Consider the following 14,657-nt stretch of genomic DNA (forward strand, 5'->3'; position numbering starts at 1 on the left):
ATCTGCTCCTTTCTTGTATTGTTCTTTAGCCCTTTGAAGGTGAGAAACAGCTTCCTTAAAGGCTTGGGTGATTGTAGAATGCAGGTAGTCTACTGCTGGTGTTTCAAGATCTTGGAGGGGATCCAACTCCGAGGTTCGAGGGTGACTGCCGTACAAAAGAAAAAACGGGGTTTTCCCAGTTCCCGAATGGACAGAGTTATTGTAGGCATATTCGGCTATCCAAAGGATGTCTTTCCAAGTTTTTTCAGTTTGTTGCAGCATGCAGCGTAAATACTGTTCCAGAGTTTGATTGGTCCTCTCGGTTTGTCCGTCGGTCTGAGGGTGGTGACTGGTCGATAGTCTCACATCAATTTGAGCCGACCGACAGCAACTTCGCCAAAAATGAGAAATAAATTGACTACCTCGATCCGAAATTAGAACCGAAGGAAAACCGTGCAGTGGGACGATGTTTTCGAGAAATTCTCGGGCCAGAGTTGCTGCTGTTGGCAAGCCTTTGAGCGGAATGAAATGCGCCATCTTGGAGAATAAGTCCACGATTACTAGAATCGTATTGTATCCGGAGCATGGAGGTAGATCGGTGATGAAGTCCATAGAAAGCGTACGCCAAGGGCGAGGTGGGATGTCAATAGGGCGTAAGAGGCCTGCTGGTCTTTCCTTTTGACTCTTGTTTTGGGCGCATACTCCACAGGACATTATAAAGTCTCTGATATCTTTTTTCCAAGACGGCCACCAGAAGTAGCGCTTGATCTTTTCTGAGGTCTTGGCCATACCGGGATGTCCTTCCATTAAAGAATCGTGATAACAAGAGATTACTTTTTTTTGTAAATCTGTGCTGGGTAGGTATAATCGTTCTTGGAAATACAATAAGTTGTCCTTTACTGCAAAGTCCTTTCCCTGCAGATGCCAATTCTGTATGTCTGCTGGAGTTACAAGTTGCCTGGCTTTATCCTTAACTTCCTCTATGGATTCTGTGGCGATTACACCCAGAATTCTTTGTTCGGGAATGATTGGTACAGGTTTAGGGTTGATCAAGTGTTCTTCCACTCCCATCCGAGAAAGGGCATCAGCTTTACCGTTTTTTGTACCTGGTCGATAGGTAATTATGAAGTCAAACTCGGCAAAGAATAATGCCCAACGGAGTTGTCTAGAGGATTGGGCTTTTGCGGTTTTCAAATATTGCAGGTTTCGGTGATCCGTAATCACAGTAACGGTGTGTCGGGCCCCCAGCAGATAATGCCGCCAAGCCTTAAAGGCAGACTTGATAGCCAGAAGTTCCTTGTCAGTAATCGTGTAATTGATTTCAGGAGGCGAGAATTTGCGGGACCAAAATGCCACGGGATGCAACTGATTGGTTACCGGGTCCTTTTGTGATAGAACTGCCCCCATGGCAAGGCTTGAAGCATCAGTTTCCACGATGTAGGGGAGTTCGGGGCGAGGGTGTTTTAAGATTGGTGCAGAGATAAATTTAGTCTTCAAATCCTGGAAAGCTTGTTCCGCCTCGGTAGACCATTCAAAACGTTTGTTTTTCTTTAACAAGGCAGTGATGGGCTGGACTATTCGAGAGAATTCGGGGATAAACCTGCGGTAAAAGTTAGCGAAGCCTAACATGCTTTGCACACCTTTTACGGAGGATGGTGATGGCCATTTGAGAACTGCATCGACCTTTGAATCCATACGCACTCCGCCAGGTGATAATATGAATCCCAAGAATTCAACTTCAGTCACGTTGAAAACACATTTTTCCAACTTAGCGAAAAGTTTGTGTTGACGCAATCTTTCGAGGACCATTTTCACGTGTTTCCGATGTTCAGATTCCGATGAAGAATAAACGAGGATGTCGTCAATGTAAACAACAACACACACATCTATGAGCTCTCTGAGGACATTGTTCATAAAATATTGAAAGGCGGCCGGGGCATTACAAAGTCCGAAGGGCATGACCTGATATTCAAATAGCCCATACTTGGTGCGGAAGGCCGTCTTCCATTCATCGCCCTCTTTTACTCGTACCAAGTGGTAAGCTCCTCTAAGATCCAGCTTTGTATATATGCATGCTTTTCTGACTTGGTCCAGGAGTTCAGGGATCAAAGGTAACGGATATCTATTCTTAACGGTGATCTGGTTCAGGGAGCGATAATCTATACAAGTTCTAAGGTCTCCTTCCTTTTTTGGAACGAAGAACAAAGCTGAAGAAGCAGGGGACTTGGAAGGACGAATAAACCCATTTGCCAGGTATTGATCCAGGTATTGTCGAAGGTGAAGGTTCTCAGGCTCGGTGAGGGCATAAATTCTACTACAAGGAGGAGTAGATCCAGGTATCAGGTCGATCTGGCAGTCATAAGACCTATGAGGAGGTAGAGTGTTAGCCTGATCCTTCCGGAAAACATCTTGGTATTCTAGGTATTCGGGAGGTAACTGGGGAGTCTCTGAAGAAATTGCTGCCAGTGCCACACCAGGTGGAGGGTGACAAGTAGAGACACATTCTGGAAACTGGACCGTTCTTGCTCGCCAATCGATCAGAGGATTGTGTTTCTCTAACCAAGGTATTCCTAGAATAATCTGAAACTGAGGGGCCTTGATCACATCGAACACGATCTTCTCATGGTGTCCATCTTGACTTACTAGCGTCACTTCTTGAGTGGTATGCGTTACTGGCCCGGAGGCTATCTCCGTACCATCCACCGTAGTAATGACGTCCTTTACAGCCTTGGGACAAAGAGTTAGATTCATCTTCAAAACCATTTCATGATCCACATAATTGCCGATGGCACCGCTGTCGATGTAAGCTTCAATTGCATGTAATCGATCCGGATTATCCGGGCTGATGAGGACCATAGGTATCACAAAAGGCGAGGTCACGGAACTGGTTTTCACGCTCGCCAAGAGGACCTCTATTCTTGTCGGGTGAGGTCGTTTCCCTGCTCAGAGTTTGTAACTTTGGTAACTGCAGCTCCTACTGCCTTCTTGGCAGGTTTCACCGGACAGTCTCGAAGAAAGTGCCCTGAGTTTCCGCAATAGAGGCATAATTGCAACTGTTTTCTCCTTTCCCGCTCCTTTTGTGTTAGAGGAACTTTCAGACCCCCTATTTGCATGGGTTCCCCGGAGTCTACTCCTTTGGAAGGAGTTGGCGGTTTGGAAAATACTTGAGCATCAAACTTGGAACGATCGGCCTTCCTGTTCTGCAGTCTGTGATCTATTTGAACGACTAAGTCTATATAGTCCGAACAATCTTGTGGGGGATTCACTACTTGGGCTAACACATCTTTGAGCTCTCCGCGTAGACCTCTATAAAACAGCGTAATCCTTTTGTCCTCAGGCCAGTGAGTTTCCACTATCAGTCTGTTGAAAGACGCAATATAAGCCAAAAGGTCTTGATTACCTTGTCGCAACGAAAGAAGCTCATTGTCCAAGGCCTGCCCCTGTGAATGTCTTGCGAACAGTTTTTCCATACTGAGCTGAAAAGCTTGAAAATCATGGAGGACCTGATCATCTTGATTTACTAGAGGGATCGACCAGTCTGCCGCATTGCCACTAAGGTACGAAAGCACGAAAGCTACTTTAGCTTGATCAGTTGGAAAGGCTGCTGGCCGGCATAAGAAATGCAACCGGCACTGATTGATAAATACTGCGAACCTCTTTGGGTCACCAGAAAATCGTTCGGGCGGAGCCAGAGGTACATTCCCAGGTAGGTTGATCTGCACTGGATTCATAGAGGATGTAGAAGGAAGATTTCCCCCAGATGCGGGTAACGGGGTCTGTCCGGCTTGTGACTGTAGCAATTGTCTAGCGAGATCATCTGTTCGCTCCTTGGAAATAATCAGTTCCCTTCTTAGAGCGTTCGTTTCCTGACGGGCTGCATGCACTTCTGCCCTTAGTTCCCCAAGTAACTGGGCTAGCTGGTCGGTATCCGAGGTTTCCATAGCGCCTGGACGGGAGTTTTGTGGTAGGCTTTGCGTTCTGTAACGCTCACCTGATTCCCGTAGAGGCGCCGGTCTTGACTGGGCGTACACCGTATCTTCAAAGGTGATGTGTAACACACGGCTGGCTCTTTGGGCTGGACCTCTGTGCACTGTATGTCTGGCTCGAAGGGTAAGATGTCTGCAGATAGAAAATGTGGGATTAATGAACTGGGTTATTGAATGTCTCTCTCTTCTTCCCTTTCTCTTCTCCTGTAGAACCCCAAAGGTTAACGCTCTCACCTTAGGTAAGTGAACGCCGTGCTCTCCATCTGCCTCGAGGCAGGGTGCTGTAACCAGTTTCTTCACTGGATAAGGGGAGCAGGCCTCTTGACTTCAGAGGACTGCTGTCCGTCGTTTACTGCACGAACGGTAAGTTTCGAGTAATTCTAATGTCTTTAAAGTCTTTAGTAATGATGTCTCTTGTTTCGCAGGGTTCCGGCGATGGCGGATGGCGGGCTGAAGTGAGTTGAAGGTGGAGCCCGTGTGATAAATAGAAGCGCCTGGAAGCACGTAAGTAAGCGCTTGTTGCCTGCTTCACAAGGCGCTCTAACTGTCTTTTTATTTTGCAGGTACAAGTTCGGGGCGGCTGCAGGGTGCCGGAATACCCACTGGGTTAGATGTGGAAAGGAGTAATGGCACGTGAGTATTAAAGTTCCCCAATGTCTTTAAACGCACCTTGTTTTGTCTTTCAGATGCGGGATGCAGCGCCGAAGGCCTCCGGAGCGTGCAAAGAGTTGGTAAGCTTTTGTCTTTCAGATGCCGGAATGCAGTGTGAAGACCTCCGGAGCGCACGAAGAGTAGGTAAGCCTTTGTCTTTCAGATGCCGGAATGCAGCGCGAGGCGTTGGTGACAGCCGATGGACCAGGTAAGTGAAGAGCTGTCACTGAAGACCGTAATGCTAACCTGTTCTTTCTTGTCTTTATAGGTGTTGCTGAAGACTGGATTCAGAATGGTAAGCCTTTTTCCTTAGGCCCAGGATCAGATGCAGAAGACACGATGAGCGTTCTGCTGCTGAGAATGCAGAATAACGCAAAGCAAGATTCATCCATCGGGTGTGGTTTAAAAAGCCTCCTGTAGTGCTTAGGTGTCTCCTTCCACAGCCACGCCTAGGTAAGAAAAGAGTTCCTGCTTTCCAGAAGAGTTCCAGTGTTCTGAATCTAGGGAGTGGCTCCTGCCCCACCCAACAGGAAAAGTAGTTCCAAACAGAAGAGGATCAGAGACTCAACTGGCAGGCAAGTAAGCAGCATGGTCTGCTGCAGGTAAATCCACCCAAGCATTATGAGCCCGGCGCTTCCAGCGCTGGGACTGGGCATATTTATGAGCCTGGTGCCACTGGCGCCAGGACTGGGTCCAAAAGGTCCCAATTGGGACTGGTTGGCACTCGGAACCTGGGTTATGGATCTGCTTCCAAGGGAGTTGGGAAAACCCTGACCTTTTGGAAGCAGAGATCATGACAGACTCTTTCTCTTACCCATCATATCATAGCCTTACAGGAAACCTGGTTGTTAACTCCTCCTGTATGGGAGGGATTTGACCTTACTCTGCTCCCGGGTCTACCCACCAAGGGCAGACCCTCTTCTGGCCTATTAGTTGCAGTCAATTCTGGGATGGGCCTCTCTGTTCTTCCATGGGCAACAGTGCAAGCCCACATCCAACTAGTGAAGATCATACATCGCCCCTTTACCATTGCGCTACTCAACATTTATCGCAATCCCCTTGGACAAACCGATTAATCTTTCTACGATGGTTTGGCATCCATCCTTTATATGGTTTTACAAACTCCGCACATTTCACATACAATTGTTCTTGGTGACATCAATCTCAATTGCTGGAACCAAGCCCGCTCTAATCAAGCCACATCTATGTGGTCCTTGTTTATGATGCAGCGCAACTTCTGTATGGTAAATGGGGCTCTTCCGGGTGACCTCCACCCTCAAAGCACTTGGCATCGTGGCTCTAGCTCAAGTATTATCGATTATATTTACGAGAATGCTAAATTGTTCCAACACATAGACAGCCTCACCATCACTAATCTTCCTTATAGTGATCACAATTTATTTTCTTTGAAGAGTCAGTGGTCTATTTTCGTGGAAGAAACATTATCTCTCCACCAAACTACTTGTTAATTCGGTTGGATCTTGAGTGCGTTGGAATATCATGCTCAGCTATACCACCATACACAATACTCTGATCTATTGCGTCCTTTTGCTAATTCCTTGACCACTTCGAGAAGGTTGACCGGTCGACACATACATGCTTTCGATTCGGATATTCAGTCTGCTAAAGCTGACTATCGAAAAGCACGAAGAGCTATCTTACGGTCAAATTCTCTTTCCCTTCGCTCTGACCTCTCCACGTTCAAATGTAGATACAAGAATTGGATTAGGAGTAGAAAAGCTTTACTATACCAACATGACAGCGAAACGATGTTCAGGGCCATGAAGAATAAAAATTCCAGCTCTATGTGGCAGTTACTTCATAACCTGACATCTAACTCACAAGGTGCTCTGCAGATCAATGAGGTATCAGACTCAGCTTGGCTGACTCATTTTTCATCTCTTTATACTGATTCAGAATTTCCCAATCACAATCTTCAATTTGCTACCTCCGGCTCTTGGAGAGTTGAATTTACAATCTCTGATATCCAAGAGCAAATTATGAAAGCAAGTTCATCTCGGGCCACGGGCCCAGACGGCCTCTCTAACATGATCTTCAAGGCTTACCCATTTGAATGGGCAAATATTCTATGCAACATCTTTCTCAACATTCTAAAGCATAAATTAATTCCTCCCTCCTGGAAGACTTCACTAATCATTCCGATTTTTAAAAAGGGCGATCGTAGTTTACCATCCAACTATCGCCCCATTGCACTTTTGGATGCCCCGGGTAAACTATTCTGTAAATTTATTTTACGAAACTTCAATCTATAGACCAAAAATTCTCATCTGCGTGACCCCCAGCAATCAGGTTTTGTTGCAGGCTTAGGCACTTCCATCAATTTAATCTGCCTAAATGCCCTCAAAGCACAGTGCCATGCCACAAAACAGCAAATCTTTTTTGCTTTTGTGGACCTGCATGCTACGTTCAATTCTGTCAGCAGACCCCTCTTATTTGCCAAATTACTCCATGATCACTGTCCGCCTACTCTCTTTGACATAATCTCATCTTTACACACCAACACCTCAATACAAATCCGCCTTTCATTAGATGGCCGCTTGTCCTCAAGCATCCCTACGGCTCGCGGTTTAAAACAAGGCTGCGTTTTAGCCTCAGCTGTTTTCAATTATTTTATTTCAAGATGTGAAACTTGCCTTCGAAAACATCATCTCAGAGTCACCCAAATTCAATAACCACCAGGTCAAAGCACTAATGTACGCTGATGATCTGGTGCTCATTTCCAAATCTCATTCTGGTTTACAGAATCTGCTAAACGCCTTCCACGATTACATTCACTAACGAATTAAGAGTAAATAATAATAAAACCCAAATAGTATCATTCTGTCCACGATACCACAAGCCTTTATCCCATCTTTGGCACATTAATCAGATCCCTTTATCTGTGGTTTCCCAATACACTTATCTTGGGATGATTTTCGAGGACAAGTCTCACGCTTCCAGTCATCTCGCTCATGTAAGTAGCAAATTGAAAACTGCCATCTCGCAGGCCTCTCTCATAATGTATAAATATGGTAAATTATCTATCACTCCGGCACTGTAATTTTGGAACTTGAAAGTTACCCCAATGTTACTTTATGGCCTGGAAACTCTTCATGGCGATCTATCATCACTGTTCACACTTTGGGGGGCCAAATTTTGGAGAAATGTGTTACACTTACCACAATGCACTCCTTGTCCATGGATCAGGTTTGAGTTGGGTCTTGTTTCATTGCAAGCACTTTATAATTGGCGTGTTTGTGCACTTTTTAGGAAATGTTTGATCTCTACCCCTCACACTTCCATACTGAAATTGTTATCGGACTACATGTTCTCTGTAACGCATGTCTTTACACATACATGGTTAACAAAAGCTTACCATATTCTGGTAAATGCAGAAGTCTCAATCAAAACTTTAATAACTAATCCTGATAGAGCCAAATAAAAAATTTACCAATCTGATTGGCTTCTGACAAGAGATTTCTGCCTCCAGTACAAAGATGGGGATGGCTTAAGATTCCCTCACAAAGAAATGTGTACAACGGCACCATATTTGCTGCTATCGCCTACCCCGAAATACTGCTTAGGCATTTTACGCCTGAGGTTTAACTTATGCCTCACAAGAGACATACAAGTCAGACGCAAACTCCTTCCTATATCAAGCAACATTTGCCGATTTTGTATGGCACCCGATACCCATCAAACTCGCATTCATTTGATCACCGAATGTGTGCCTCTCCGTGGTGAAAGAGACACATTTTTTAAAATATTGCAATTATTTAGGTCATTTAGACCTGCGAGATTGTTGGGCAGCAATTCTAAATTCATCTTGCACAGCTATACAAATTGCTACTGTTAATTTTTTGAATTGTTTGATGCTAGATTCTGTGCACTGCTAGCCCTTTGCATCTGTATTTGTATTTGTTTCTAGCTTTTGTTCCTGATATTTCTTGTTTTTTTCTTATGTTAAATTTGTTGTTGTTCACATTTTTATTCATGATTGTTTTATATTTGAAATGTTGATGAATTTCAACCAACCAAATAAAAATATATATATATATTTTTTTAAAACAGGGCAATCAAGATGTTCTCACATATGTGTCGAGATTCAAGAAGTTATTCTCTGAAGCTGGATGGCCGGAAACTGCCCAGTTCACCATAATTAGGAGGGGACTCTCAGACGAGATCAAGGATGAACTGGCCCGCATCCCCCAACCACAGTCTTTGGCTGACCAAATATATCTGGTTCTGCAGATAGAATTTAATCAGCAAGAAAGACGCGAAGAAAGGAAGAGACAAAGTGGGGGACCTTCTATCCCAAGACCAGTAACCCACCAGATCCCCAAGGACATTCCTGTTGCTGAAGAACCTATTCAAGTGGGATCAGCCAGAGGCCCACTAACCACAACAGAAAGGCAATGATGGAGAGACATGGGCTTGTGTAGGTACTGTGGATCCCATGACCATCAGCTTAGGGATTGCCCAGATGTACCGCCTAGGAATCCAGGAAACTTCAAATCCCGGTCATAGAAGGTATACTTGACCGGGGTGGTACTACAGAATCCTGATAAATTGACACACAATATTCAGAAGAGACAGAAGATCAGTTAATGGTTCTGAAGGTACGACTACAGGATAAGTAGGTTTCATCATTGAGACATTGGCTCTCATTGACTGCGGAGCCACAGAAGTGTTCATGGATGTTACATGGGCAGTAAAACATCACTTCAAGCTGGAAGACCAATCCATAAATCAGCCAGTGGAGGGTGTAGATGGCCGGCCTTTAAGTTCCGGTCTTATAACCAGAATAAGAAAAGAGCAGATGTACATAGTTCGTCACACAGAAGGTATTGTTTTTGACATCATTCGGGCAGCTAATTTTCTGATCATCCTGGGCATCCCCTGGTTGTGCTGACATAATCCCGAGATCAATTGGAGAGAAAACATGGTGACGTTTTCATTGGCTTTCTTAAGGCCCATTGTTATCCTGATAACACTCCTCCCTTCTTGGCCAAGACGGCACAGACCAGGGGTCCAGCAGAACCACTTACTACTATCAAAGAAGTGTCATTGGTCCCTACCCGGTATAATGAATACATTAAAATTTTACAAGACCACTTACCCAAAGAACTGCCCTACATCAACCAAAACACTGTTCTATCGATATTCATCCCACTACCATAATCCCATTCGGAAGGATGCACTCTCGCTCTATTCCTGAAAAGAAGGCTTTGCGACAGTATCTAGATGGTAACTTAACCAATGGTCTGATAAAGGGAATCCAGGTCTTCAGCAGGGGCTTCCTTGTTATTTATCGCTAAAAAAGATATCAGCGAGTTGAGACCATGTATTGATTATCGGGGCCTAAACAGAGGGACTATAAAAGATTGGTACCCCATGCCCTTGACAAAAGACATCTTGGAAGCAGTCCAGGGAGCTATGCTATCCACAAAACTCGATCTAAGAGGGGGTAACGATCTGCTCGGAGTGAAAGAAGGTGAACAGTGGAAGAAGGCATTCCGTACTCCTTTTGGGCTGTTCTGAGTATCAAGTAATGCCCTTCAGGTTAGTAAACGCTCCTGCCATATTCCAACATTTCATGGACCGTTTGTTCTTTGATGTTTTATTCCAGCATGTGATCATATATCTAGATGATATTCTTCTATTCACGCAGTCTGAAGGAACATCAAATCCACCTCTCTGGAGTGTTCGCCTGGCTCCATGAAAACCAGTTGTTGGCTAATCCGAAGTGCCTTTTCGAGGTATGTTGTGTGCCTTATCTAGGGTTCATCCTGCCTCAACAAGGCGTACTCCCTATTACATACCTACTAAAGAAGGCAGTACCCTTTCTTTGGTCAGAGAACACAGAAGAAGCCTTTCCGACACAAGTGTATTTCTGCACCAGTCCTCATACAACCCGTTCAGACCAACCCATTCATTGTAGAAACCGACGCCTGGCATGGAGCGATCGGCGTGGTACTCAAGCAGGAAGGAGATGACCAAGAGGAACATCCAATAGCTTTCTACTCTCGAACATTAACTCAAAGTGAATGAAACTATTCAGTTATCGAGAAAGAATTACTAGCCATCCGTGCGGTTTGCATAGAGTGGAGGCGACATCTACTCGGTACAGCTCATTGCTTTGAAGTCTGCACCGAGCATAAGAACCTCCAGGTCCTGCAACAGCTTGAATGCAGCAATAGCAGACAGGCCCGATGGGCCTATTTTTTCTCTCAATACAATTTTCACGTTACCTATCTACCGAGAAGTCAAAACATTGTGGCTGATGCCCTATCTGCCATACCATGGTTGATGAGGAAGACCATCCAGAGAAGAAGGAAAAGATCCTCCAAAACAAGCAAATCATCAAGATAATACAACCCTTTCTTGAAAAGGTCAAGACTAGATATGATAACTTCTTGGTACATTTACCGGTAAGGGATAAGAAACATCTACACCAAAGAGAAGGACATCTTTTCTATGAAGACTGCTTGGTAGTCCCTTCGGCCGAATTGCAAAGAAAGATCTTAGCTCTGGGCCAGGATATCCTCCCCCTGCGGGACATCGTGGAGTAACGTCTTCCTTGGCACTCCTTTCTTGCTGTTTCTGGTGGCCCTCGATGAGGACTGATGTACAATCCTACATCTCATCCTGCCCAAATTGTGCCAAGTGTGAAAAACCTGAAGGTGTCTCCCTAGCTAGTCCCTGGGGATCTGTCATCCAGGTGGTCAGGACACTCCTATCGCTATTGGATCCAGTTCCTGGGGGTGGACCATTGAGGGAGGATTACCTGGATGGGGGGGGTCCTTGGCAAGTAAGACACCGGCGGCTGAGACGCAGTATCCCCTTTCTTTCAACACCTTTTCCCCATCCTACCATGTAGGACATTCAAAAACACTGCCCCACCTTTTCCGACACGAACACTTTCGCGCAACACGAAAGACAATGGACTAACACCAAAGCCGCTTACCTGAAATGTCCCAACACAAGGATCAGGCAATTGACCAGAATCACACACACCCGAAGGCCCTTTCCCTTCCCCACAGGGATAAAAGGTGGAGCATGACAGCACAGGACGAGCAGGGCAGACCGCACGACATGTGAGCTAACTCAGCACAGCAGTTCAAGAGGAGGAGAAAGACGGCATGAACCTAGAGGGTGACAAGGAGAGAAGCAACCTTGCCCTTTCCGACCAAGGCCTGTGAATCCTCTGTGGTAAGAATTATAAAACCGAGAACAATAGCCAAAGTGTGTTGCAGCAGATGTCAACGGTACACGGAGCGTGCCTATGCTGATAAGCAGGACAGTGGGAGACGCCTGCTATCATGGTACCGGCTTTGCCTCCCGATACAAAGAAAGCGGAGCGGTTCATCACAGCCGGTGAATCGAGGAGAGGACTGATAAAGAAACCGAACTGTGTTGAACAAAAGCAGCAAATGGCTGATTGCAGAATGTACAAAGAACTTTTGGTGTAAAAGGGGAAATCCAGCTACAGATGAGCCAGGCACCACGTAGGTGCTCACTCGAGAAACTCTGGGCACATACCCAATTGTTTAAACTACTAGTACCAGAAGGCCTTGGCTTAGCAAAGGTTGGCAAGAGTGAACGCGATAGAGGGCGGCCGACAAAGAGGTGAAGCCTGAAGAATTGTTTAAAAAGACATTAAGATTCATGAATGAAAGAAAAGCCATAGTTAACCCGAAAGAGGGAGGCTGATGTCCAAGAGGGATATCCAGGGGTGGAAAGACATCACCCAAAGTCCAGTGAGAAAGGAACTGTCTTGATTAAATACGATTCATGAGGGATCTATGCCCGAATAAGGGGGACCCAACGGTGAAGCATCACCCATCGTTTATGTAGAACAGAACTTTTTGTTTGTTTGTTGAATACATCAGGCCCTTCTGTTGAGACTTAACCATCAAAGAACTTGATAGCTGACACAGAACTGTCTGCTTGTGCTGGAAAAGCTCAAGCATGTGCTGTGCTCAGGAGATCCACCTTGTCCCATGCTCAAAACATGGGGAAGGAAGACCCCTGGCAATCATATCCTGACTTATTATTTGTGAACACTTTCTTTATTGAAACCCCTATTCCACACTCTTTCTGTAATTAGTTGTTAGGTTTTGTCAATAGTTTTTTTTTTTTTAGTATGGGCCTTTTACTTTGACAGGATGCCACAAGGACTGCCTTATTTTGAATTGATGGTCATATCTTGCTCCCATCTTAGAATTAGGTTTAGATTAGGCAGTTTTAATCCGTACCTGCACAGTTAATATACACCCTTGAACTGTGATCACGTGTGTCTGTCTGTTCTTGATACCACAAGACCAAGTACAGTTTTCCAAAACCTGTAGGAAAACTCACTCAGTCACCCGTTCCCATCGGCCCATGGGCCTGCTTCAATACCGATTTTGTTGTGGACTTACCTTTTTCAAAGGGCCATACCGCCATCATGGTCACAGTAGACTAGTTTACCAAAATGGTACATTTTAAACAATTTACCTCGTGTTTCTCTGTGACATCTTTAGGTTACATGTCTTACCCCTCTCCATAACCATGGACATGGGTTCACAATACACCTCTCACTTCTGGGCAACCCTATGTAAGCTATTGGGGATAGAAAGATCATTGTTGTCTGGTTACCACCTGCAGACAAATGGATAGACAGACAGAGCGAGTTCACCTCACAATGGAACAATATTTATGATTTTACATTACACATAGACAAGACAACTGGTTGGACATGCTAGATTTACCCGAATTTGCATACAACAGTCCATGGCATACAGCTACAAAGATGTATCCTTTTTATGTTCCTGTGGTGTCCATCCTCAGCACTACCTACTTCAGTACTCCCTGTAACCAATTTGCCCTCCCTTGATGTCTTGTTGAAGCAAATCCATGATGGAGCTGCGCAACATTCTGGTTTCCTCTGCAGCAGAGGCTTGTTGCATTACAACCCTCTTGGACTCCGTTTTCCCTTTCGAGGGTTAACCACTCTGCCTTGCTTTCTTACCTTCTGCCATCCTCTGTGATTCTCTTCTCTTCCTCTGGCTCAGTCCTCCTGTCTGCTCTTCCTAACTCTACACAACACCTCAGTGACTACCTACTCTCCGGAGTTCCTACTATGATTTCCACAAACGGGTTTTTTTAGCCTCCAGGCTTTTTCCCCGTTCGGAGGACGCGCCTCCAGTCCGCCAGGGTGTTGTTTCTGAGTCTCTTCAGGAATCACTTTGGCGGCTGGAGAAAAACGTCCTTACCTCTTCAACGAAAAGCTGCGCAAACGCACAACGAAAAAGAAGACTACTGTTAAGACTTCACGTGAAAAGACCGACCAAAAGTCATCAGGTGAGGAGGAAGGATTAATAGCCAACGGTCAAGCATTTGAGAGGCGCGTACAGAGGCAGTAGGTAGCATCAAGAGGGAGAAGAGTACATTCAGGAGGAGGTTGGAGCTTATAAATAAGGGGGAGGAGAGCATTCAGGAGGAGAGCGAAAAAGTTACAAAAGGAGAGAAGGGGGAAAGGGTTGAGAACCAGCAGTGGAGATGATCAGGGTGACGGGTGATTGGAGGAAGACAAGCTGCAGGAAAGGTCCCCTCTGACATGAGACCATCGCAGCTTATTAAGGAGGGTGTTGTTGACTAAAACAAAGCCCCCATGACAGGAAGATGGAGAAGGCAGCTGGCCAGCATCCCAGTGTAAGCTGTGGGGTTGAGCCTGGTGTTGCCCCTCCCTTGCTTAATCCATTATCCAGGCCTAGTATAGAAACACATCTAGGGCCCAGAGACTAAAGCAATGCATCTCCCCAGAAGTCAAGGATGACAATCAGAGGACCTGAATCTACAGAAATGGCCAAGAAAGTGTGGGGCACACAAAGCCACAAGACTGAATGAATGAGAAATGAGGTTATACATCTGAATTGAAGACCACGAATGTCAGAGAATGTGTTAAAACTCATGGCTGTGTTGATGCCATGGACCTTTTGTTAGTCCCAGAGACTTTGTCGTTTGGACTGCAGAACGTAGACAGCACATCGTACTTCA

General features: G+C 45.3%; 1 protein-coding gene and 1 long non-coding RNA gene across 4 annotated transcripts in view; one reads left to right on the forward strand and one right to left on the reverse strand.

The window, feature by feature from the left end:
• Positions 1-14,657, reverse strand: part of ZCCHC4 (zinc finger CCHC-type containing 4) — a 939,775-nt gene that overhangs the window by 861,188 nt on the left and 63,930 nt on the right. The gene's annotated exons all lie outside the window — the stretch shown is intronic.
• LOC138516604 (uncharacterized) overlaps positions 1-14,657 on the forward strand; it is a 126,587-nt gene that overhangs the window by 104,411 nt on the left and 7,519 nt on the right. Inside the window, exon 2 of the long non-coding RNA XR_011282288.1 lies at positions 8,688-10,178. This is a non-coding gene — a long non-coding RNA (uncharacterized lncRNA). The remainder of the gene's footprint in view (positions 1-8,687; positions 10,179-14,657) is intronic.

This window comes from Ambystoma mexicanum, chromosome 6q, assembly GCF_040938575.1.
Source record: "Ambystoma mexicanum isolate Mex_15411 chromosome 6q, UKY_AmexF1_1, whole genome shotgun sequence".
NCBI lineage: Eukaryota > Metazoa > Chordata > Amphibia > Caudata > Ambystomatidae > Ambystoma > Ambystoma mexicanum.